Raw genomic sequence first — 27,091 nt, 5'->3', positions numbered from 1 at the left:
GTGGTTACACGGTCACTATTCAACTTTGTTTTTAATCCCAGGTTTTTGGTTCTTTTAATTAAAATTTCACTATTTGCCATGTTGGGATTCTGAACTATATTTGCTATGGCAATGGATTAGAAATCCATGAACGCTGTGCTACAGACCTGAATGAATTAGAAGGTTGATGTTATACAAACGTTTGATAAGTTTACATGCAAGTGCATATTGACCTTAAGTGACATTTTTTTTTAAAAACAAGAGGAAGAGGTCAGCTATATCCTTTCGTAGACAAGAGAGGACAGTTAACATCTTTTCAAGAGGTAAGTGACGACAACTGTAAAAACAAGGCAATTTGAGATATTCAGCATACATCTCCATGTGAACTCATATCACATATCAGATCTAAGGATATGAATTTCAGAGTCGAGAGGTAGGTGAACCCATTGAAAACTTGGTAATGAATACGAGGAGGTGATGGTCGTACGCATTGAAAACTTTGAATAGCACATCACCACTGTTCCAGAGACGAAATCAGTGATTTATCCACAAAGGACTAATTGAGATAGTCGGAAGCTCAAAAGAGCTCCAAGAAAATAAGGCAATTGTCAAAGTCACAGAGCTAATACATTGATTATATTACATAGTTGTGCTCTGCAGCACAAATTTGTAAAATGCATTTGATATATGTTCCAGTATGTGGCTTGAAGGTCTGATAATTTCAGAATCTCATAACCATAAGATGACAACTAATTAAATGAGAGAACTTGTTAGGACAGTTAAGCATTCTGTAATTGTTACCTTTGACGATTCTAAATAATTGCCTTTGATATTATTTCAAAAGACTAAGACTGAGTTATTAACCTTGTGCATTTTTCATGGTTCTTAGTGGAACGCAGACATGCGATCAGATTCTACACAGTGAGACCAATTCTGGTGATACAATGTTTTTAATATTTTCAAGGCATCCAGGAAAATTTGGAGTATAATTTTCCAAACAGCAAAGAAAGTAGCTTTTATGCTCCAATGTAATACACACTTATGCCCTTTATTATCATGTTAATTACTTATTGATTATTCATCAGTTTATCAACAAGGAAGGTTAAGCTTTTAAGGTACAAAATACATGGTTATAACATTTAACTGCAGATGTAAAGCTATTTTTCATGCCTTCATCAGCAATGTCACATTTTTGCCATATTAGTTACATACTGAATACAGCTTAGAAAAGCCTCACACAATTTAACTGTCCTTTAGCTCAGTATCTCAAAGCACTGGGGGAGGGAGAGAGTGGGCAAGAGAAATCTGACATTGTTCAGATTGCCAAGACACATGCTGAAATTCATGCTTGAAAATATGGACAGGGAAAACCAAGACCTAGATTTTTGGAGCAAGATTGAAAACGATAACACCCATTGACAAAAAAAGTATGCATTTTACTTATGTTAATGTCTCAGCTAAGTCCACTTCAACATAAACCACTTCTCCCCCTCAATTCAAAATCACTTATTAAATTTGTTGAAAGGAAGGTGCTTAAGAAATGAATTTTTTTTTAAAAAAGGGGGGGATGAATAGATGAAAAACTGTCAATCCGAGTAGAGCAGGATAAGATGTAAAAGTCAGGAAATTGGGTGAATGGAAAGGGATTTTGAAAAAAATCATACTTAATTTTCTTCATGACCTATTATTTTCAATGAGTTAACAACCACATTAAAACTGTGAAAAGAACAAAGTTAAAATAAATATTAACAACTGCACTAAAAATAGACCCAGGTCAATTATATGTCAATCTTTATTTCTAAACTAGAAATTCATTAGTCAGTTGTGCATAAACTAATTCCTTTATTACTATATTCTGAATATTGTACTTAACTGTAACAAACTTACTCTAGTAGGTATGTAGTATCTTAGATAAAAAATGATAACAAATATTAAAATAGATTGGCAGGAGGTCGAGTACAGATCAGAGTTGTTCCAAACGTTTATTTAATAAATGGGAGGGCAAGGGGTCTAACTACTTTTTAAAATTTTGGCACCCAAGCCCATTTCGTAGCAACAACTGAACTTAGCATGTATTGATAATCAAGGTATAGCGACAAACTTATACAGATGAGATGCAAAGCACTTCATCCCCAAGTCAGGAAATCAGGTCAATAGAAACTGACTGAACAAAATGATGCTTAATTTCCTTCATTTTCCACTATATTGCACTGAGTTAACAACTTTACTGAAACTGTAAAAGAACAAATTAAAATAAACATTAAAATGACCATAAAAATAGTGAAGGAATTAAGCACATGGAAAAACATATACTTATAATGTATATTTCAGCTCAGCATGTCCCAAAGTCCTTCACAGTTCATAAATATTTCATTAGCTATAATGTGGGGAAAGGCACTTGTGAGGTCATGCAAACAGCAATGAGGCAACTGTTTTGTCATGATGCTGCTTGAAGGAAAGATATTGCTTACTACTTTTTGGAATAATGGCATGGGATCTTTACATAACCTGCTTTTAGGCTACAAAGAAAACACACCATTCAATAGCTTGCAATCAAAAAGATCTATTATGAAGTGACAAGTTTAGATAGCAACTATTCAATGTAAATGCTTCCTCTGCCGAACATTGTGATTTCTGACAGGTTAGTTCCATAATTTGGAGGAGTTGGTGGTAGACTGGGGTGGACAAAGTTATAAATCACACAACACCAAGTTATAGTCCAACAGGTTATAGTCCAACAGGTTTATTTGGAAGCGCTAGCTTTTGAAGTGCTGCTTCTTTACAATCACCTGAAGAAGCATCAGCACTTCGAAAGCTCGTGTTTCCAAATAAACCTGTTGGACTATAACCTGGTGTTGTGAGATTTTTTTAACTTAGTTCCATAAGGAGTAGTGGGCTGATTGCATCTCATCTAAGTGTGGCCATTTTCATCAGCAAGTCACAATAGCAATTGTCATCAAGCTTTTTCAAATAGAGGGGATCACAGTATTTTTGAATTTATTGAAAATTTACAAACCACAATTTCCAAGGGAGTTTCTAGATATTGATCAGAAACAGTGAGTTTTCCCATGTGTGTCGCTGTTTAGCCTATGCTAGGATGGATGTGTTGTCCCAGTCTAAATGGTAGGAGAAAGTGAGGACTGCAGATGCTGGAGACCAGAGTTGAAAAAAGTGTGGTGCTAGAAAAGCGCAGCAGGCCAGGCAGCATCCGAGGAGCAGGAGAATCGACGTTTCGGGCATAAGCCCTTCTTCAGGAATGAGGCTGGTGTGCCAAGCGGGCTGAGATAAAAGGTGGGGGGGGGGGCGGAGGCGCTGGGAATACGATAGGTGGAAGGAGGTGAGAGTGATAGGCTGGAGAAGGGGTGAGGGTGAAGAGGTCGGGAAGAAGATTGCAGGTCAAGAGGGCGGTGCTGAATCTGGGACTGGAGATAAAGGTGGGAGGGGAGGGGAAATGAGGAAGCTGGAGAAATCTACATTCATCCCATGTGGTTGGAGGGTTCCTAGGCAGAAGATGAGGCGCTCTTCCTCCAGGCGTCGTGTGGCCAGGGACCGGTGATGGCGGCGGCCAAGGACCTGCATGTCCTTGGCGGAGTGGGAGGGGGAGTTAAAGTGTTCGGCCACGGGACGGTTGGGTTGGTTGGTGCGGGTGTCCCAGAGGTGTTCCCTGAAACGTTCCGCAAGTAGGCGGCCTGTCTCCTCAATGTAGAGGAGACCACATCGGGTGCAGTGGATACAGTAAATGATGTGTGTGGAGGTGCAGGTAAATTTGCGATGGATATGGAAGGATCCATTGGGGTCTTGGAGGGAGGTGAGGGGTGAGGTGTGGGAGCAAGGTTTGCACTTCTTGTGGCTGCAGGGGAAGGTGCCGGGAATGGAGGATGGGTTGGTGGGGGGTGTGGACCTGACGAGGAAGTCGCGGAGGGAGTGGTCTCTCCAGAATGCTGATAGGGGTGGGGAGGGAAATATATCCCTGGTGTGGGGTCTGTTTGGAGGTGGCTGAAATGACAGAGGATGATATGATGTATCCGGAGGTTGGTGGGGTGGAAGGTGAGGAGCAGTGGGGTTCTGTCCTGGTGGCAATTGGAGGGGCAGGGTTCAAGGGCGGAGGTGCGGCAAGTGGAGGAGATTCAGTGGAGAGCATCATCGAGCACGTTGGAGGGGAAATTGTGGTCTTTGAAGGAGGAGGCCATTTGGGCTGTTCGGTAGTGGAATTGGTCCTCCTGGGAGCAGATGCGGCGGAGACAAAGGAATTGGGAATATGGGATGGCATTTTTACAGGGGGCAGAGTGGGAAGAGGTGTAGTCTCGGTAGCAGGGTGGGAGGTGGGAGTCGGTCAGTTTATAGTGAATGCCTGTGTTGGACAAAACGGACACATAGCGGACCCAAAGTTTGTGTTGGAAAGTGGAGAGGGCTGTTCTTTCGAGTCTCTGCTTTACTGCTTTTGCTAAGAAGCCTGATATTGGTGATCCCATGGCTGTTCCATTGACTTGTTTGTCAGGTTTATTGTTGAAAGTGAAGTGGGTAGTGAGGCACAGGTCTACTAGCTTGATGATGTGGCCCTTGCTGATGAAGTTGGTGCTGTGCAGTGTAAACAACAAACCCAAGCAGACAGACACAACATGCCCAGAGACTCTAGCCACGCTACCATACAAAGACAACTTGGAGATGACTACCAGACTGCTCCCACCCCTTGGCATCATGGCAGCCCACAAACCTATCAAAAACACAAACAGCAACTGATGAACCTAAAAGGACTCTACACCAACAACCAGCAAAAAGGAGGGCATTTTGTAAAATGACATTCAAGGACTATAACAAACATTACTTCAGATAGACAGGCAGAAAACTAGCTACCAGGATACACTAACACCAACTAGCCACCAAAGGACATAGCCCACTATCACTAGTTTCCTTGTATACAGACAAAGGAGGACACCACTTCGACTGGGACGACACATCCCTCCTAGGACGGACTAAACAGAGACACACCGGAATTTTTAGAGACCAGGTATTCAAACCGGAACTCCAAACATAATGATTTGGACCCCATTTAACAAACTCTGAGAAAAAGATCAGGAAATGATGATATCAAAAATGTTAATGGACCAAGACACAAATAGCAAACAGGACAGAACACCAGCAGTTCACCAGAGGCTCACTGATGATGTTACCTAGCATGGTGATGAAACTTCTGAAAACAAACCTGCTAGCTCAGTGAGCAAACCTGAACCTAGGATACAAATATTCTTAAAAATCAGACACCTACAGGCGCAATACACTAAAACTAGCCCAAAGATGGGAAACCAATACCATCCAACTGAGCGCCACTTGTAAACAAATATATTTTCTACATGAATGCCTTAGGAAACAGGTATCGCCAAGATGTGTCAAGTACAAACTGATCAACACCCCACAAGCCAGAAGAATATCAGAACAGAAAAATCGACGTTTCGGGCAGGAGCCCTTCATCAGGGAACTTCCTTCTCACCTATCCGCTCCACCCTCCTCCCCGACCTATCACCTTTATTCCCACCTCCATCCACCTATTGCACTCTAAGCTACCTTCTCCCCCGCCCAGCCCCACCCCTCTCCCATTTATCTCTCCACCCCGGAAACTCCCAGCCTCATTCCTGATGAATGGCTCCTGCCCAAAATGTCAATATTCCTGCTCCTCAGATGCTGCCTGACCTTCTGTGCTTTTCCAGCACCACCCTAATTTTAACAAATGTTATGTTCTTCCTTGAAACCAGCTTCAAACTTCATTCGGTTTGCTGGAGGAACCATTTTGGTTCATCAGTCACTACACACAGTCTATCCTCTGTGCATGTGTCTTAAAATCCCATACATCATCTTGACAAAATGGTCTGGTGTGCCTGTTTTGTTCCATATGTTAACTTAGGTGAACTGATTATGTATTTCTAAGGTAAAACGTGGAGATCAATACGTAACCAGAGTATCTGCTAGTAAACTAACTCCTTACAAATATATCAAAATGTATCTGGATTAGTTTCTCTGTACTGCATCTTGAAAACAAGAAAACATTCCAAGTCATTCCAAGTATAAGTCAACCTCAATTTCATCCCGAGTATGAACCTAAACATGACTTTGCACACAAAAAATAGGTTTGAACTATACTATAGATTACCATCGATGTAAAACTTTAAAAGCTTTGTTACAGGCCTCAAAACATTTCAATTTATTGAAAATCAACTAATCTATTCTGGGTGCATGGCTAGCACTGACTTCAAATATGATTTCTTCAAGGAAATGGTACAAATGATCATGGAAGCTTGATTTCCCTTGAACGTAACTGGCATTTAAAATTCTGGATTCCTTTTTGATGGTTTTGCAATACATGTGGGCGATATGTTCCATAAAACAAACAGAACAACCTTGTGCAAACCCCTGCATGAGGATCAAAACAAATATATTCTGGCTTGGAAGGATCAGTAACTCAGGCCTCTTGTTTATCTCATCACTGAAAGATGTCAGAAATGGTTTTTCATATAGAAAGAGAACAGTTCTTTTCCAAAATCACTTCTTGTGCTTAAAACCAAACAAACATAGGTTTAAATAAAACATTCCAACTGATATCCATCTACCCAACAGATTAACGAAACAAGGATTCCGACTTAAGATCTCACAAATTACAACGACCACATAGTCTGTTTTAATCATGTTAATTGAAATTTCATTGTTGGATTGGACGCTAGGAGAACTCATGCTCTTCTCTAAATAATGTCATGGGATTCATTACATCTTCCTGAGGGGACAAATATCTCAGATTAATATCTGTTGAAAGACTGCATATCTGCTAGTAAACTAACTCCTTACAAATATATCAAAATGTATCTGGATTAGTTTCTCTGTACTGCATCTTGAAAACAAGAAAACATTCCAAGTCATTCAAGCAATATGTCTAAGGGAATTAATAGTTGAAAAGTGTGGTGCTGGAAAAGCACAGCAGGCCAGGCAGCATCCGAGGAGCAGGAGAATCGACGTTTCCTGAAGAAGGGCTTATAAAGGTGACAGACAACAGTTACATAAATAATTTGGATGTGAATGTCGGAGGTAAGATTAGTAAGTTTGCAGATGACACCAAAGTAAGTGTAGTGGACAGTGAAAGTGGGTAACCTGGAGTACAATGGGACCTTGATCAGTGGGCGTTTTAATTTAGATAACTATGAAGTTGCATTTTGGTATGGCAAACCAAGGCAGAACTTTAATGGTCGGGCCCAATGGAAAGTTGCCAAATAAAGGAGTGCAGGTGCATAGTTCTTTGAAAGTGGAGGTGCAAGTAGACAGGGTGGTGAAGATGGCATTTGGTACACTTGTCTTCATTGGTCAGTACATTGAGTACATGAGATTGGCCGTCATGTTGTGGCTACCTTTGTAATAATGCTTTCAGTTCTGCTCTCCCTGCTATAGGAAGGATGTTGTTAACCTTGAAAAATTTAAATGGATGTTGCTGTGGTTTGAGGTATACGGAGAGGCTGAACAAGGCTGGGGCTTTTTTTGCCTGTAGTAGAGGATGAACTGTGAGCTTATAGAAGTTGGATAAAATCATGAGGGGCTTGGATACGGAAAATAGGCAAGGTCTATTTCCCAGAGTAGGGGAGTCTTAAACTAGAGGGCATAGGTTTAAAGGTGAGAGGGGAAAGATTTTTAAAAAGGAACACAAGCAGCAACTTTTTCATACAGAGGGTGGGTGTGTGAATGGAATGAGCTGCCAGAGGTAGTGATGGAGGCAGGTATAATTACAACATTTAAAAAGGATCTTGATGGATATACGAATATGAAGGGTTCAGAGGGATATGCACAGAACAGGGCTTGGTGTACTTATACATGTAGCATCTTGTACATGCAGGTGACCACAATGTAGGCCTGATTGACAATCTTGAACTGGTAGTAAGCTTAATTCTTGGCACATCTAAATGTTGGATACTATGATGAGTTTGCACGCATAAGATGAAAAGTACATCACTTGTTCCGAACAGCCAAAGGATAGGCAGTTTGATGAGATCCACCAGTATTTTAGAGTGTATGGCATACATCACACTGGCACTGAAACTCATATACCACACTATTAATTTGTGTTGTAGCCAGAATCTCTTTTTGGCTTTGATAGCAGCATCCTGTTAATGATCACTAATCATGTTGTTATTGTACAGTAGCAGTGTGAAACCACTTTTCAAAACTGTTGGCTCAAATTTTTAAGATTCCTTATTCGAGACAACCTAGTCTACCTTTTTAAGACCAAAGATCATGGCCTTAGACCAGGTCATGGGTTTACATGACACAGAGAGAAATAATCTGATCAGCGTAGCCATGACCCCACAGGTGTTTTTAATGTCCCCTACTTAAACATCAAGCTTGAACAAATGGCTTGGGCCTTATTTACAAGGTTGTCAATAAGACCAATCTTGTAGTATGTGAAACTGCAAGATTCCCAAAGCAGATATTGACCATGAAGTTAAGTGGTAGACAGAAGTCAAAAACCCTATTGTTCATTCCTCAACCATGACATCAAGAAAGCAGCTAATTTGGCCACTCCATTTCAAAGATGAACTTGAGCTCAGGATGGAATTCAAAATTCTCACAGGAGCTAGGGATTCATAGATAGCTAAATATTCTCGACGTATTAGGTAGGCTTTTACTGTTAATGTGGCTTTGTTCTCAACCTGTTCTCCACCACGTTGTCAACAACCCCAGATTCCTGTCTGGAAGGAGAGGGCTTTTCCTTGGAGGCATTTTCAGGATCAAGCATGAGGGAGGTGCGCCCTGAGCTCTACACACGGTGTCAAAAGGAATACAAGTCAGAATATACTGACAATAGGGTCATTTCTGATCCCAACTTGCTGCCACATGGTTCACTTGAAATGCACCCAACATCACAGGTACATTATTCATTACTGTAGAAAATGAAAGATTGCATGAGAAAACTCAACCCAGTCAATGGTGGACTGAAAGCCATTTCCCACTTTAACACAAAATGGGAAAATTCAACTTTAGGAGTCAGATCCAGAATCTTTCACTGGTAATATATCAGATGTGAAATTTTGTATTGCAGAGCAGGACAAAGAGCCACCGTCAAAGTGTTTTGCAAGGATTCTGGGTAATCGAAGATGGAGGACAGGAAAAATTTCTGGCTGTAACAGCTGCTTCTTTTTTCAGGTATTTTAGGTGCTGGGGTGATTTCCTCGAATTCCAGGAGCAGCAATTACTGTTGTATATGCTATTGCATAGATTTGGAACTTTGGAAAAAAAAAGTCAAAACAACAGCAGATTCAAAAGGGAGAAGTACAGACAAAGGAAGCACATGGTGAGGGCAGTGCAGGAGAGAGAGAAGGAAAAACTGACACTGCCTTTGCTGTTTGAATTCATGGATCACTAGACATCGGAGTGTGTCTGGGAAAATTAACAAACAGTGAAATTCGCAACTGCTCTTGGAGGAACTGTTGAGTGAAGTTCACAGCACAGAAGGAGATAAGTATATTGGTATTTTAAGTGTGACCTACAGAAAGTCTGCAGTTGTGAATAGAGTGGGTTCTTTCTTGATTGTGTGTTTTTGGAGATATGTCTCTTGATTAAACTTAAAATATAAGCCATAACTATTAATTTAACCTGGGGCAGTGTTTGTAGAGGAATACAACAGGGTTATTTTCTGGGTCTGTAGATTGTGAAGAAGCAAAAATGGCCTTTAGCAGAGTGAAATGTTCTTCTTGTTAGATGTGGGAGTTTAAAGATTACAGCGGATTACATCTGCCATAAATGGTGTTGGTCGTGAATCTTATCAGATCGAATGGATCGGTTGTATCGGTTAGAAGCAATGAGGAATTTTCAACAACAACAGTATGTGATGGATCGCAGCTATAGGAATGGGCGAAAAGTCTCAGATACAGTCACATAGATGGGTTAACTCCAGGAAAGTTGAGAGGTAGGCAGCTAGTGCAGGAGTCTTTTATGGCTATACCCATTTCAAACAGGTATGCTATTTTGGAAAATGTAGGGAGGGGATGGATTCTCAGGGGAATGTAGCACAAACAGCCAAGTGTCTGGTATTGAGACTGGCTCTAATGCAACGAGGGGTACTTTGGGTTCCAAGAGATCAATTGCGTTAGGGAATTCTCTCGACAGAGGTAGAGACAGATGTTTCTGTGGCCAGCAGAGAAAAATCAGAATGGTGTGTTGCTTCCCTGGTGCCAGGATCAAGGATGCCTCAGAGAGGGTGCAGAATGTTCTCATGGGGGACAGGGGCCAACAAAAGGTCATTGTCCACATTAGAAACAACGACATAGGAAGGGAAAAGGTTGAGAGTCTGAAGCGAGATTACAGAGAGAGTTAGGCAGGAATTTAAAAAGGAGGTCCTCGAGAGTACTAATATCTGGATTACTCCCGGTGCTATGAGCTAGGGAGGGGAGGAATAGGAGGATACAGCAGATGAATGCATGGCTGAGGAGCTGGTGTATGGGAGAAGGATTCACATTTTTGGATCATTGGAATCTCTTTTAGGGTAGAAGTGACCTGTACAAGAAGGACGGATTGCACCTAAATTGAAGGAGACTAATATACTGGCAGGGAAATTTGCTGGAGGTACTCAAGAGGATTTAAACTAGTAAGGTGTGGGGGGTGGGACCGAGGGAGATAGTGAGGAAAGTGGTCAATCTGAGACTGATACAGTTGAGAACAGAAGTCAACAGTCAGGGCAGGCAAGGACAAGGTAGGTTTAATAAATTAAACGGCATTTATTTCAATGCAAGGGGCCTACAGGGAAGGCAGATGAACTCAGGGCATGGTTAGGAACATCGGATTGGGATATCATAGCAATTACAGAAACATGGCTCAGAGATGGGCAGGACTGGCAGCTTAATGTTCCAGGATACAAATGCTACAGGAAGGATAGAAAGGGAGGCAAGAGAGGAGGGGGAGTGGCGTTTTTGATAAGGGATAGCATTACAGCTGTGCTGAGGGAGGATATTCCAGGAAATACATCCAGGGAAGTTATTTGGATGGAACTGAGAAATAAGAAAGGGATGATCACATTATTGGGATTGTATTATAGACCCCCTAATAGTCAGAGGGAAATTGAGAAACAAACTTGTAAGGAGGTCTCAGCTTTCTGTAAGAATAATAGGGTAGTTATGGTAGGGGATTTTAACTTTCCAAACAAAGACTGGGACTTCCATAGTGTTAAGGGTTTAGATGGAGAGGAATTTGTTAAGTGTGTACAAGAAAACTTTCTGATTCAGTATGTGGATGTACCTACTAGAGAAGATGCAAAACTTGACCTACTCGTGGGAAATAAGTCAGGGCAGGTAACTGAGGTGTCAGTGGGAGAGCACTTTAGGGCCAGCAACCATAACTCTATAAGATTTAAAATAGTGATGGAAAAGGACAGATCAGATCTAAAAGTTGAAGCTCTAAATTGGAGAAAAGCCAATTTTGACGGTATTAGGCAAGAACTTTCGAAAGCTGATTGGGGGCAGATGTTCGCAGGTAAAGGGACAGCTGAAATGAGATAACGGGAATCCAGAGACAGTATATTCCTGTTAGGGTGAAAGGAAAGGCTGGTAGGTATAGGGAACGCTGGATGACTAAAGAAATTGAGGATCTGGTTAAGAAAAAGGAGGAAACATATGCAAGGTATTGACAGGATAGATCAAGTGAATCCTTAGAGTATAATTGAAGTAGGAGTATACGTAAGAGGGAAATCAGGAGGGCAAAAAGGGGACATGAAATAACTTTGGCAAATAGAATTAAGGAGAATCCAAAGAGTTTTTACAAATACGTTAAGGACAAAAGGGTAACTAGGGAGAGAATAGGGCCCCTCAAAGAGCCGCAGAAAATGGGGGAGATACTAAACAAGTATTTTGCATCAGTATTTACTGTGGAAAAGGACATGGAAGATATAGACTGCAGGGAAATAAATGGTGACATCTTGCAAAATGTCCAAATTACAGAGCAGGAAGTGCTGGATGTCTTGAAACAGGTAAAGGTGGATAAATCCCCAGGACCTGATCAGGTGTATCCTAGAACTCTGTGGGAAGCTAGAGAAATGATTGCTGGGCCTTTTGCTGAGATATTTGTATCATTGAGGTGCCGGAAGACTGGAGGTTGGCTAATGTGGTGCCACTGTTTAAGAAGGGTGGTAAGGACATGCCAGGAAATTATAGACCAGTGAGCCTGACCTCAGTGGTGGGCACGTTGTTGAGGGAATCCTGAGGGACAGGATGTACATGTATTTGGAAAGGCAATGACTGATTAGGGATAGTCAACATGGCTGTGTGCATGGAAATCATGTCTCACAAACTTGATTGAGTTTTTTGAGGAAGTAACAAAGAGGATTGATGAGGGCAGAGCGGTAGATGTGATCTACATGGACTTCAGTAAGGCGTTCGACAAGGTTCCCCATGGGAGATTGATTAGCAAGGTTAGATCTCACAGAATACAGAAAGAACTAGCCATTTGGATACAGAATTGGCTCAAAGGTAGAAGACAGATGGTGGTGGCAGGAGGGTAGATTTTCAGACTGGAGGCCTGTGACCAGTGGAGTGCCACAAGGTTCGGTGCTGTGTTCTCTACTTTTTGTCATAAGACGTACAGTTAGTAAGTTTACAGATGATACCAAACTTTGAGGCGTAGTGGACAGCAAAGAGGGTTACCTCAGATTACAACAGAATCTTGACCAGATGGGCCAATGGGCTGAGAAGTGGCAGATGGAGTTTAATTCAGATAAATGCAAGGTGTTGCATTTTGGGAAAGCAAATCTTAGCAGGAGTTATACACATAATGGTAAGGTCCTAGGGAGTGTTGCTGAACAAAGAGACCTTGGAGTGCAGGTTCATAGCTCCTTGAAAGTGCAGTCGCAGGTAGATAGATAGTGAAGGCGGCGTTTGGTATACTTTCCTTTATTGGTCAGAGTATTGAGTACAGGAGTTGTGAGGTCATGTTGCAGCTGTACAGGACGTTGTTTAGGCCACTGTTGGGATATTGCGTGCAATTCTGGTCTCCTTCCTATCGGAAAGATGTTGTGAACTTGAAAGAGTTCAGAGAAGATTTACAAGGATGTTGCCAGGGTTGGAGGATTTGAGCTATAGGGAGAGATTGAATAGGCTAGGTCTATTTTCCCTGGAGCGTCAGAGGCTGACGGGTGACCCTATAGAGCTTTACAAAATTATGAGGGGCATGGATAGGGTAAGTAGGCAAAGTCTTTTCCCTGGGGTTGCGGAGTCCAGAACTAGAGAGCATAGGTTTAGAGTGAGAGGGGAAAGATATACGAGAGACCTACGGGGCAACTTTTTCCACACAGAGGGTGGTACATGTATGGAATGAGCTGCCAGGGGAATTGGAGGCGGCTGGTACAATTGCAACATTTAAGAGGCATTTGGATGGGTATATGAATAGGACAGGTTTGGAGGGATATGGGCCGGGTGCTGGCAGGTGGGACTCTATTGATTTGGATATCTCGTCGGCATGGACGGGTTGGACCGAAGGGTCTGTTTCCATGCTGTACATCTCTATGACTCTATGTGGAAGAGTATGACTGCCATGTTTAAAATAACTCTTTTACCCACTGAATGTTGTTCTTATGCAAACAAAGGCATAATGTTTCTTGAAAAATGTCCGGAACTACAATGGTCAAGAAAGATCACCAAGAAATCTCTATTTTGATTCAAGAAGGAAGAACTAATGTTACCTGTCATTAAATATTCATGAGTCCAACAAATTGATAAGCAAATGGTAATACAATAACTATTACCATTGACACTAATGATAAAATATTCAGGAGTATTAGCAAAGTAAAGTAGAAGTAGATTTTGATCTTGAGGATTTTATAGAAAATAGAGAATTATCAGTATAAATTGTGCAGTAAAATCTTCAAAGTCTAGTAAAACTATAGTCAAACAATAAAAATCAAAGCAAAAAGTTATGAAAATAATTTTCAATAAATTTTGTTTGAGCATGATATTATTGTTGCTGCTCTCCTAGTTTGCTGGGCCAAGACAGATTGTTTCCAGCTTCAAGGACTAAGGTCGGTCAGCACAAACTGTGCTGCACTTTTAAGCTCCTTTGCTCAGGCAGGAAAAATGCCCCACCCCCACAGCCACACAAGTTCTGTGATGACGGGAAAAGGGTAAAAACAGCATGTGTACGTTGACACTGCAGAGGTGCAGTTCCAGACCCGCAGGCAATTCAGGGTGATGATCTGGAAACACCATCACCGACTGGCAGTACCCCGGGAGACTAAAGTCTGCTTCTTACAGCAAGACAGCCAGTGTTGTGTTCTGCCAGGCTATGCCCTGTACTGGTCCAGTAGACCTCAAGGTAAACAACACTTCTTCAGTATCAGCTTCATGGTGGAGAAAACAAATCAAACGTTCAAGCCTGCCATTCAGCCATTCTGAACACATGACATCCCTCCACCTCCCCTTCCAGGACCAGTGTGGAACATGCATTATCATTAATACTCCAACTCTGAAAGCAAACCCAATTTTATGCCAATCTCTATGAACTCACCCAGAATGCCCCTCCCAAGAACAAAATAGTCATCCTTGGTGATTTCAACACCAAGTCGGTCATGACAACCTGGCATGGAAGGGAGGGCATGGAAAACACAAAGTTGCAAGGAGGACTGAAAACATATCCACTGTTGGAACTCTGCAGAGAAACATCTCTCCACAACTACCATTTTCTCTCAATACAAGCATCACTTCAACACCATGTGGCATAATCCCCACTCTCAACACTAGCACTATAGACTACATGTTAGTGTCTTAGTGTGATGAAAAGGACAGCCTATTTACGAGTCATGTCCAGTGCTGACTGTGATACGGTCCCTTTTGCTCGTTTGGAGGAGAACTTTCATTTCAAGCCTAAGCTTGAGAGACCAGCTAATAAAGAGCCTTTGAGTCAACACCTGCAAACTACATCTTGCTGGAGACAATTGTCAAACCACCATACAGACCAGACCGGAACATTTTGATTTCACTGCTGACTCCATTCTAGATCAACTCTGAATACTTCCAACGGGGTCACTGGAGTCAGCTCGAGGTAGAATAGGGACTGGTTTGATGAAAATGGCAAGGAAATCCAAGTGAACCTAACTCTAGGTGATATATTAATTATTATGGGAAAATCTGATTTGCTCAATGTTGCTTCACTTTAAAGTCACACCAACTAAGTGTCATTAAATAAAGAATTATTACTGGCAAAAATAAATTATCCACCAACATAAAGCCATTGATTGTAGGAGTGGAGCAAGCAGGAAAACTAAGAAATATAAATGTAACTTTGATCAGAGATGACAAAGTACTTAATACAGTTACTGAATCAACCAGTCTCCTGCGTTTCAGTTCAAAATGATAAGAAAGGTTATTGATCAAAGTAATGAAAGGCTGCAGTCCAATACAAACTATAAAGGATTATGTTGCCCTGGAGATATTTTGTTCAAGCCCAATTATGATGGAAAATTTTGGTTGTTGTGAATTCTTATTTTGGTTTCAATTTATATTTAAATGTATAACTTTATTAATAACTCATTTAGGACTAATCATGTTGTCTGGAGAAAATCAGCATGTCCTATTAAACTTTGAATTATGCCTCAGCTCATGATGGAATTGTGAAAAAAACTTCAATGTGCATCATCTAATGTAATTCCAGTTACAAAATTGATCTGTCCACCCTTTGGTGCCGACAGTATATGTTACAATACTTTGACTTAAAGTTTATATGACAAAACATATCCATTAAGATGTAGTAAAGTCTGTTATTAAAATGAAAAATAGTCACTACCCATCAAAATGCACAATAACATTTAAACAGCACTATTTTGTATATCTTGTGTATCAGAAAAAAGTTTTGCATAAATGCAAATAATGTCTAAATCCATGAAAACTTTACAGACACTATATAAAATTAATACTAATTTTCACTTAAAATGCAAATGTAAATACACGAAGAAACTCTTTTCCCTCTAGTACTTGTAAGCTTGATTATTGAATCTTTCACGTATTCTGGAAATATATTGGGCATTCCAAACTACATACTCAAATAAGAATGTTGCACCCTGCTGGAATAGTGGTTTAATACTTTGTGTACATTAAACCCTTTTGAGCTTTGTCAAGCAGTACCAGTTACCGTCTCTGATTCACAATAAAGATGATAAAATTAATGCAGTTACATTTGTTTCACTCAAAATATTAGACCAGACAGGTGTCACATTCACTCCAATCATTCTTAATGCATCAGGAACTGACAAGCAGATCTGTAAATCACAGTGACCTTAAAATAGCATCCCTTTTTAAAACCAATGTTGTCAAATTCAGGAATTCATGTTAAACAAAAGAGGGCTTGAGGGGATTAAAAGTTCAATTAATAAAATGTTTGGAAAATTTTAACTTTAAGAAATTGATATTTAGCAACCTCTTTCTCTATTCAATAGCTCAATCCATACTCATACATGATAACTATTAGCAAGCTTCAACACATTTCAACTCTGACCTCCACTCCTTTCATAATGGTGACTAACATAACATTCTAATATTATAATGATCCTTTAGCAATGCTAAGCTTATAGTATTAATTCACAATGTTGGCTTGACCTAATTCTGGACACAAGCAGAGAAATTCCCTGGAGGCCACAGTCTCACACCATTTGGTTTGGACATCACATGCACTACAGTTCTGGCTTTATCAAGCTGAGTTTCAAAATGTGCTTAAGGTGTTCCTCGCACTGAACTTTCGAAGAAATCCATCCACAATTAACTTAAATGTTTAGACATTAGTGGAGGGGTGTTCTATGCAAAAGTACAAGGGTGGAGCAAAACCTGCTGTGTGGCACACAGCCAGAAAATAATTGATTTGTTAATTCACAAGAATGAATGAGTTATTTCATTTGAAACATGTACCAAGATACAAATAATACCTCACCAAAAGTATGCCTTCCGTAAAGGTTAAAGCAGAATAATTAACAACCACTTTGAAAATGATAAGCTGCATGGAAAAGATATTACATTTGCTGTACAATACTCCTTTTATGGGAGTATTTGTTAATGTGAAAATAAATTTGTAGATGCTGTACATGCAGTAAAAATATAATATTACCCCTTAACTTTTACTATTCAATCATTCTTTAGCAGTTACCCAGAATAAACATTTGAGTGCAAAGCTCGGTCATTTTAATGGAATACCCAAGACTGCATGATTGTTTTCCACTCTTTACATTCCAATTCACTACGTGCAGTCAGTAAAATAGCTTTTCTGAAATGGAACGTAAACAAAAGGAGCTTTCTAGTGGAAAGGCAGAAAAAGAAATACTTTCCAATGATTCTGAATTTAATGATTATCCTGATATTTTGAAGCTCACCAAAGCACAATCTACACAATTGACTGAACTTAATTGAAATGGACTAACTGGGGTCAACATCTACTGAACATGTAGGGTTCTTTTTCTAAAACAAAGTGTCAAAGTCTATCTCCTGTTTTTGAGCATCCATTTCTCAAGTAGGACCTGTTCTGATGAGGATTCAATTTCATTTAGTGACTCACCATGTGCCTATTCCATTCCCAAGTAGTCTACCAAGTCAAAATCAAAGATCAATCATAATCAATGTGTTAATTGGCCAATATAATAAAAGAGCATTGGCATCCATGGGACAATACTATATCTAGGAATTGAGTATTTAATAGACAAGGAGAGAGCAAAAGGAATGCAAGAAAAATTAGCTTTTTAAATTTACATAAAAGGGAATGGCTTGGTGATAGAAAGATAGAAGAAACATGACATAATAAGTACTTATGTAAAGTTCCTCCAATGCTTGTTTTCCTTTCAGATCTGCAAACTTTTCAATACTTTTCTTTTCTTTTAGTGCTAAACTGTTTTGATAACTTGTTCCTGAAACTAAGCAGTAGCATTGTATATTGCTGGACTGTATTTCATTCACAATTTTTCCCAATGGGGAGAAGCAGCATTTTACATTTAATGCGCACAGCTGAAAAAAGAAATCAGGACAATAAATGCACCTGAACAAGAAGCATTGATATTTGTACTTACTACAGTGAATTTTATAAAGAGCAAATGTGATCCAAGATAAACTGGCAGATTAAAGCAAGAGATAGATAAAAATTTCATTTGTATTAGAAATATTAAGTGGAAAGGAGCACAAAAACTTTTAGGAATGGACCTGCATTAGGAAAGGCAGAGGGTGAGTGAAAGGTTGTCTACAAATTTGGGTGGAGTGAGGATCATTAAGCCACACAGAGAACTTCAGAATTTAAGTGGGGTAAAGAGCTGGAGGAGGGTTTGACTCTCAATGGAGTGACAGCAAGAGACTGAAAGAAACGCCATGGACTTTAAATGCCCTTATTTGCTTAATTATTTGCTAATCTGAAAGCAAACAAAAGTGGAGAGAAATTCTCAAGTATTTTGAGCATTTACATCATTTCATATTTCATTCATTGGTGCTTTTTCCTTTGAAAAAATTAAGTATAGAACTTTTATAAAATTTTGGAAGTAAAAACAAGTCTGTGTATAAATGTATTGGTAAAAATTTGGGATGCTTCTCACATTATGCAAGTGAAACTATGTCCAACTCAGATGTTTTCAACCAGTGTGCCTCATCAAGGTGAGAAACGTGCCCAAACATTCGTTCTGAGCATATGCAATGATCGAGGATCATGTAAGATGACAAGAAACTGCACATGCACAGTAAAAAGGGATCCAACTGTTGAACTGGCCTGCCCCCAGATATATTTCCACATTAGCACAGATTTTCAAGGTAAATATTTTTGGATTTTAAGCCACTGCTCTAAGTCTTAGAATAGATTCTAAGTAGAAATGGTTAAGTTGTTGCATGCATGATGTTGCAAATCTCTCTAGTAAGACTGTAACCATAATAAATATAAGTAATTGTGACATTTATGAGCAATCAATTCAGCTGAAAAAAGTGGATGCGCTGTGGAATTTTTAATATCACATAAGCAAGCCTTAAAAAGGTTGGGAACCACTGATCCAACTTACAAAAAGAGGCAATTTCACCAATTTGCATATAATTGACTAAAATTGCACATATAGCACAGGTAAGGTGGTGCTTATGTGTAATGGACAGGAAATTATGTATGTATTTAGTCTCCACTCATATCCACACTATAAAAAGTTAACTATATGGTTCCCAATGACACTCAGTTTTCAGGTAATGGTACATGCTAGATTCTTTACATACATTGCATAAAGAAACAAGTTCAAAACATAGTTAAGTTAATAAAATTTTTCAAAATACATGTTATATATATTCATTCCAAATTACAAACTAAAATTGAAGGCTGTAAACATATCTAAGGGGAAATGTCAAAGTTTGGCAAGCTTATATGCAAATTAATTTAATCAAATTAGTTGATGATAAACAAGGTATACAAAAGATTTATTTTGAAGTAAATTTCATTCCTAAACCAGAAGAATACTTATATGGCCCACTTCAATAACCAAAACATATCTCAGATTTCAGTGCACTTGCTGTCAATTCTAACTCATGAATGCTTATGAAACTTACTGAACAGAAACAAAAATAAAGTCGCTACAAGAGTTTCAGAAAGCATTGTTACCTGTATACAAAAGAAACAAATGGCTGTTTCGAAATGAACAAGGATTCAAAGATTAAAAAAAACTAACTGTTTTGTTCATTACATGTCTTCTTGCAACAATAAAGGATGCAATTTGAAATAGTTTCTTTTAAAAAAAAATCACAAAATTTACTTCAATTACATTTTCACATTTTATGAAGCTAAACCAAGCAACACTACTTATACAGAACTAATGATAAATCCTTAAAAAAAAGATTTTCCTCCAGATTATTTGCTAAATCTCAACAGCCCAAGTCCTGCTTTCACTATTATCATAGTCGAGCTCAGTCAGCATAGATGGAGAGTCAAACCAAGGGTGTTCCTTGTTTATGAGATTCTGCTAAACACCGAATAAACTTTAATCTATAGGAAAGCATTCAAATGTTTTTATATCTGAGAATGTGGTTGGTTCTGATGAATCTCATTTGATTTCAGTGGCTACAAAATTTTGAATGTACATCAAGGAAATTCTGTTGCTGTTCACAGTGATTTCTCAGTCTCCCTGGTAACAGATTCCAATGAGGTACATAGATTTTAAATGCTAATATACTCAAATCATTGCCTATTGTCTACTGACAGAATACGTCACAAATCACAATTGTTTCCAATGTACATTACCAGATAAACTTATACAATTCTGTACTGCCACAGAACAAATTTTTGGTCTCTTCCAATTTAAAATTGCCTTTATCAATCACTATTATTCAGATAGAGAGATCGTGCTACAAATGATTTATATTAACCATGCTCAAATTCCTCTTTTTGCTCATGTACCACAAACAAGCATAGTGTAACTCATTTATTTCAGGCTTACTTGTTCAAAAATGCAAAAGATTTATATCATATACAAAAATTTGGATTGCAACTAGCAAAATCAAACTCTTAGAAAGAGACATGCCGCTGAAATGAAAACATCAATTTTTATGATGCTTGCAAGTTCTTTAGAGTACAATGATTAGTCTGGCTGCATTGAGAGAGAGCAAGAGCCCATAGGATCAATAGAAATTGGTCCCTGAGCTTCATCAGCACAATTATTGGCAGCTATCCTCAGGCAAGTCTTTAAAATAGGTTTGCAGTAAATTGCAACTCCTGTTGAATCAGGGAGCACTCCTGCTCCTTCTGGTTCCAAAAGGCAAGATTTGTGAGAAGACTAAATGCTTGGTCAAAGACATAGAAAGATGGGAAAGCAAGGACAGGCTTGCAACTTCAACTTAAGCAGCTGAAAGCACGTTCACCAATGACTGACACCTAAGAGGCATAATTTGGAGGTACACAGCGCAAAATGTTAGAAGTTAGATCCAATGATGGGAATTAAATGAGAATAAGAATTCAAATATGTGGTGCAATGGACCAACAGTTAATGCGGGTGAACATGAGAACTACAGAGACTGGAGATTAGAGTACAGAGAGTGTGGTGCTGGAAAAGCACAGCAGGTTAGGCAGCATCCGAGGAGCAGGAAAATCGACATCATTGGCATTCCTGAAGGGCTTTTGCCTGAAACATTGATTCTTCTGCTCCTTGGATGCTGCCTGACCTGCTGCATTTTTCTAGCACCACACTCTCGACAACAGTTAATGTAGGTCAACAGCTACAGTATGTGAAGGAACTGGATGCATTACACTAGCAGCAGAATGGTGGAAAATGGAAATAGAAAATTGAAATACTTTAGGAGGAGACAATGAAATTAACCTGTCAGCAAACAGGTTGGAGAAAGGTGAAATCAGGCAATATTATGAATATCAAAGGAGGTTGATATTTGGCTTGAATCTTGTTAGGAGGTCAAAAATGACATTAAGGGCGTTAATAGTTAACCTTGACTGAAGACACCTACCAGGGAGAAAATGGAATCAGTAGGGGAAAATAGATAATGATTTCAAGCTTTCCATTGTATTAGTTGAGGAAATTGTAGCTCATCTACAATTTAGAGACGAAGCAGACTACTCAGTGAGTACTAGGTTGTTTGAGATTTTGTGCTTCAGCATACATGTGGAACTTAACTCCATGGCTTCAGATAAAATTGCCAAAATCCATCTGGAGATAGGAAAATGGAAGGGCCTAAGCCAGACAGGATAATAGATGAGCAGGAAGTGGAAAATATTACTAAATGAGTTCTGGCTATAGTTCAATAGGTAATATCAGAACCAAGCAAGGCCATCCTTTTCAAATGGACAAACGTTTAGAGACATCAGAGGCTGGTCAACTGTGCAAAGGGTTGCAGGAAAGTTGAAGCAGCCAAGGAGGAGTAGTGCATCATAGTCAGAGGATGCCATAACAATTATTGATTAGGGTTGTTCAAGTTACATGATGGTGAAAAATGGAACTGTAATGAAAATGAGTGGAGATATTGGAGGCAACATACATGTAGGACCGAGAAAAAACGTGATGGGATAATAATGTGCAAGGTCAAAAGTGTCATTTGGGGAAGGAGCAATGAATGCAATCTTGAAGAGCTGCAAAAAAAAATGTGAACCATTTACAATATCAGAGATTGGAGAAGGAACAGATCAAATAGTTAGAAATAACAACTTACATATGGCATTATGATTAGATTAGATTCCCTACAGTGTGGGAACAGGCCCTTCAGCGCAACAAGTCCACACCGACCCTCTGAAGAGTAACCCATTCCTCTGCCCAATATTTACCCCTGAAGTGGCAATTTAGCATGGCCAATTCACCTGACATGCACATCTTTTGGACTATGGGAGGAAACCGGAGCACCCGGAGGAAACCCACGCAGACACGGGGAGAATGTGCAAACTCCACACAGACAGTTGCCCAAGGTGGGAATCGAATCAGAGTCCCTGGAGCTGTGAGGCAGCAGTGCTAACCACTGGGCCACCATGCCGCCCATGATGTGTTCAACAATTTCCAGTGAATTTTTGTTGAACCCATATAGCAGTTTTATGTCACAGATACAAATATAGACAATTCACATCTTAAGTCACAAACTGAAACAACAGACAACATCTCCATCAGGTGGTTAACTACTGAGATTTAAAACTCTTATCCTGAAATCACATTGACACTTTTCTTTGTGATGGACTCCAATAAGCCAAGAAACTTCAAAGGAAAATGCTTTTCCTGACCTATCCTTAAAGAAAAAAACATTTTATTCTCAGAATTAAACCATCTCATGAACAGTTCTTGCACATCACCTGTTGGTTCAGGGAAGCTGCACAGCAACAACACAGACTCAAACCCATATCCGGTTAAGCAGATCACAGAATACAGGAAAGTTACAGCAATAGTTAAACTAGCTTTGGAGCCTGTAAATGGTGGTGAAAGGGAGTGTAATCAACACACAAGGGACTTATTTAATGGTTAATGTAATGGTTATTGCTACTTTGTTAACCAAACGCTGCTATTGTTTGTTTCTGTTCATGAAGAATACCTACCTGAACAAGGTTGTGAGGGCTGCTATTGTGCATCAAGTTGTTCCCAGAGCAAGTCATTGCCTTCTGGGGGAGCAAGAAAATATCAACAATTCAATTAGTTAACATAAAAGTGGCTTGCTTGAGATGAGGTGCTTTGCCTATCACAGATTTGTAGCACGATTTGATGGGTGTAATAACTCACTCCATAAGTACATAGAACATTCTTTGTTCCAGTCCTGCTCAGGTGCTCTTCTCCTTTCCCAAGCCCCCAACACATTGATATCTGTACCAGTTTCTACTGATGCCTCAAACTGAAAATTTTTATTAGTACTACCAATTTCTACCTTCCCATGTTAGATTACTGGCTCTTCTTTTCCTTTACTTCCACCTTCATTTTTAGGTGTAGGCTACCAAACAATTAACTCCCATAGTGATCCTAGCCTCCACTGTGCTTTCTGTAAGGATTCCATTCATCTAGTATATCTCTTCTAGTAATGTCATCTTCAAACAATTCTACTTTTACATCCATCTTTGTAGTTGACAGACCATCCACCATCATTCTAGCCAAACAACTTGCTCTGCCTTCCCAGCATGCCAAAGATAACATATATTCCATGACACCCTGATACACTCATTTCATTATCACTTCTAGTAGCACCCTTCTTTGCAAATACTTATCCTTTCCCACTATCCAGGAGCTCAAATACTCCATCCAGAACTGCAGTGAGGCAATCAAATGGATTGGATGATTGCTGTGTAGAACACTTCCATTCAAAGAGAATGGCCTTTAGCTTCTGATTGCCTGTCATTTTAATTCTTTCAATCCTGAACGCTCTGTCCTCAGCAGCCTACATTGTCAATGTGGCATCACGGTTTATTGGAACAAACAGCATATTGTTCAATGAGGCAATTTGTGGCTTTTCAGGCTCAGAGTTCAAAATTTCAGGCCATGATCTGTGCCAAGATGTTTCCAGATGACAGCAGTTGGCAACAATTTTGTTATTACCATACTCCTTTAAAGATATCATTTGTTTGTCATCCCATTATCATCTCCTCGTCATTTAAGGTCGCATCCCTTCCACTCTCTTATCCTTTTGATCTCTCCACCCTAGATGTCTAGACTTGCTTCAAATCTATTACCTCTCAAACTTTTCACAGTTCCCTCTCAACAATGCTAGCTCACCTGAGCGTTATCATCTTACCGCTTTTATTTCAGATTCTCAAAATCCACGGTCTTTCAGTGACCAACCACCCCGAATCACCGTAAAAGCTTTCAGTGTGTCTGGGGCAGGGGGTGCAGGTTGTGAAAAAAAGAATTAAACACTGGATTTTAAATTATGGATATAACCCATCACTACTGATGTGCAGAAGTCAATACCTCGAAAGCGAATTTTCTTTTTCAACCACCCCAATATTTCATTTGGAAATTGAATCCACTTGATAATCTGTTAAAAGTTTGCACTACTCCAACTCTTTCAAACGTTGTAATTAAAAAAAAAAGTTAACTTTAAAAACAGCACCTATTGTCGTATTGGGGTGTCTGTAAACATCTGAAACGTAGTAATCTGCATTGAAATAGACTCGACATTTCGCAATTGCTTGCTGAATTAGCGTGAAACAGTCAAGTAACCTATCCATTTTTATCAAATATCGGGTTAAGTGTACAAATTTTAAATTGAGGGACTATTATCTTCAGGAACACTTTTAGCTCTTTAGAGCCAGAAATGTTGATTTGGAACTGGGGCGGGGAGTGGAGGGAAGGAAATACAATTTAAGCCTGCAGGGGTCCAGATAGTCGGATCGATTAATTTGAATGTAACTATCCAATGTGTCTCGGCAAAACGTCTGAGGCAGCAACTGCTGCTGGCCTCTGGCCAGGTCCCTGAATGACCTGAAAATCAGCTGAAACCCCGTCAGTCAATAGCTCATCTCCAGCCCTAAGTCCAGCGCTCACAAGACAAAACCAGCTCAATCCCACTGGCTGCAATGTTGTCCTACAGCTGCCAAGATCAAGACTTGTCCCCGCCACTGGAAAGGGCAAGCCAGGCTGAGACAAAGCCCCTTAATCCCTCATGGTAATTAGACACTTAATCACTCAAAAGAATACATTTAAAATTGGGTGTTCTTCTTCATTCCACCGTATCAGAAATTTTATTTAAATGGACATATAAACCAGAATTCTCCTAATAGACATTGTAAGGCGTTAACATACGTAAAGCCGAGATACTTGTTCATAAGGATAAAAGTAGCATGCATTTTACAGCAAATAAAAGTGATGCGTAATAAAAACGAGAGTAATGACACCCACAATGTTCTTTTAAAAAACCAACATTTAAATCCACTTACAAACGTGTTACTCACTGGGCAGGGTGTCCGAGGGGGTGTTGCTGCTCTTCGTTCCTGTACGAAGAAGGGGCCGTCCCCGTCTCTCTGCTGATTCAAGTGAACTTTCCTGCACGGTTACCGTGGGCAACTCCTGCTCCCCCGGCGTCCAAGCTTCCGCGCTCCCGCTTCCCTGCGCGCACACAAGCGATAAACAGGCGGGCGCGCGTGCACACAACTGATTGACAGGCGCGCAACAGCTGATGGGCAGGCGGGCGCAGCGCGCTCCCTGTTGGGTTGACACAGACGCGGGCGCCCGCTCGCTCAGTCTGACCAAGTCCCTGTAACCTGCATTGGTCATTCTCCTGACTTCCCCTTCTGCTTTGCAAAGCCGCTGCTCCGCCACCCAGCTGCTGTTCTCGTGATCCATCCGTTCATTCACGCTCCGAGATAATGTGCTGCGATCCGGCAGATTATGTTCATTGCAGCAGGACCGACGCGGTATCCTCGGCATCTTAACGTCGGCTAGGGTTGTAGCAGTCCTTGTAAACGGTGCAGAGACTGTGACCCCTAGAGGATAACATATATGGTCACATTCTCGCTAAAAGCTTATTCGAATGTTACTTCACTCAGATAGCTCCAGAAGCAGCACCTCAACTAACACTTGGGAATTCAATAGCCTTCCAGCCTCAAATCTTAAGTGTACCAACTTCAGATCAACTTTAACACCCGCCGGCTCTGTACTTGATTAAACACTGACTAATCTCTAATTTCTGATATTTTTTGATGAAAAGTCATGGGCCTGAAAGGTTAATTTTCTGCAAATGTTGCCCGAACTCTTTTTTTCCAGCACTTTCTGTTTTTATTTAAGATTAAGTTTTGGTTTTTTTTAAGAAATGCTTACACAGCCTCAAGTACCTCAAAAGTACAGGGTTCCAACACACCAATAGCAAATGGATGTGTTAGCTCCATTATTTAAACAACAAAATAATTAGATTATATATCACTAATAGTAACTTCAAATGTCATTCTGGGCAGATGCTTAGCAATGAAAGTGTATTTTGCTCTAATACAAAAACTGTTTTGGATAACTTTTCTGAATGTCTGTATTTTTCCAGATCATTCCCCTAACTTGTAAAAGTATTCTTTTGATAACTTCAGAGAAGGTATATTCCCTTATGCTCCATATTGTCTGTAAACTTGATTTTATTCCATTATTAGCCTCGATAGTTTTTTCCAAATCACACCTACAATTATGTCTGAGCTCTCACAATTTATGCAAATAACATGTAGAAATAGATACAGAGCAAGAAAATGTCAAGATTCACATCTTGACTTTATCTGATTTTTCTCCAAAATCATCCAGCTTCTTCTTTCTTTTGTCCTATAAGCTATTCCCTAAAATCCATCTCCTCATCCCATTTTATATCTTTATTTGGCTTGTTTTCTACTTTCCTACTGCATCTATGAAACACTTGAAGACTTTTTAAACATTAAACATGTTGTATAAATGCATACTAAAGATGACCATTTCTCGCAATCATCCATGAAGCATTTGTGGGAGGTCAGGTTAATAGAAAAACGATGTTATATAATTTATAAATAGGGCATTTTTCAAACCATAATTTAAATAATTTAATGTTTACACATTTTATGTAGTGATTAATGCATTATAATTACAAAACAGACGTTAACATGAAAATTTATAATAATTTGTGAAGAAAAGTAATAATCAAAAATCTTTTGTGCTTAAAAGTAATTATGTTGAAACTGTCCATGAATTCAAATGTTTAAACTG

General features: G+C 39.6%; 1 protein-coding gene across 3 annotated transcripts in view; it reads right to left on the bottom strand.

The window, feature by feature from the left end:
- The window catches only part of LOC122555842 (SPRY domain-containing SOCS box protein 1-like), a 238,110-nt gene extending 212,518 nt beyond the window's left edge, over positions 1 to 25,592 (bottom strand). Inside the window, exons 1-2 of one of the 3 annotated variants that reach the window (XM_043702032.2) lie at positions 25,333 to 25,592; positions 22,993 to 23,055 (exon numbers count right to left, since the gene is read on the bottom strand). The gene's annotated coding sequence lies outside the window, so the exon portion shown is untranslated. Of the gene's footprint in view, positions 1 to 22,992; positions 23,056 to 25,317 lie in introns of all 3 variants that reach the window. The other 2 variants (XM_043702033.2, XM_043702031.2) reach the window with 2 other exon arrangements.
- Positions 25,593 to 27,091: the final 1,499 nt, after the last annotated feature.

The sequence above is a fragment of the Chiloscyllium plagiosum genome, unplaced genomic scaffold, assembly GCF_037043375.1.
Source record: "Chiloscyllium plagiosum isolate Xiang-an unplaced genomic scaffold, Cpla_swu_hap1 HiC_scaffold_13, whole genome shotgun sequence".
In the NCBI taxonomy this organism is placed as follows: domain Eukaryota; kingdom Metazoa; phylum Chordata; class Chondrichthyes; order Orectolobiformes; family Hemiscylliidae; genus Chiloscyllium; species Chiloscyllium plagiosum.
This window is presented reverse-complemented; position numbering and strand designations above follow the sequence as displayed.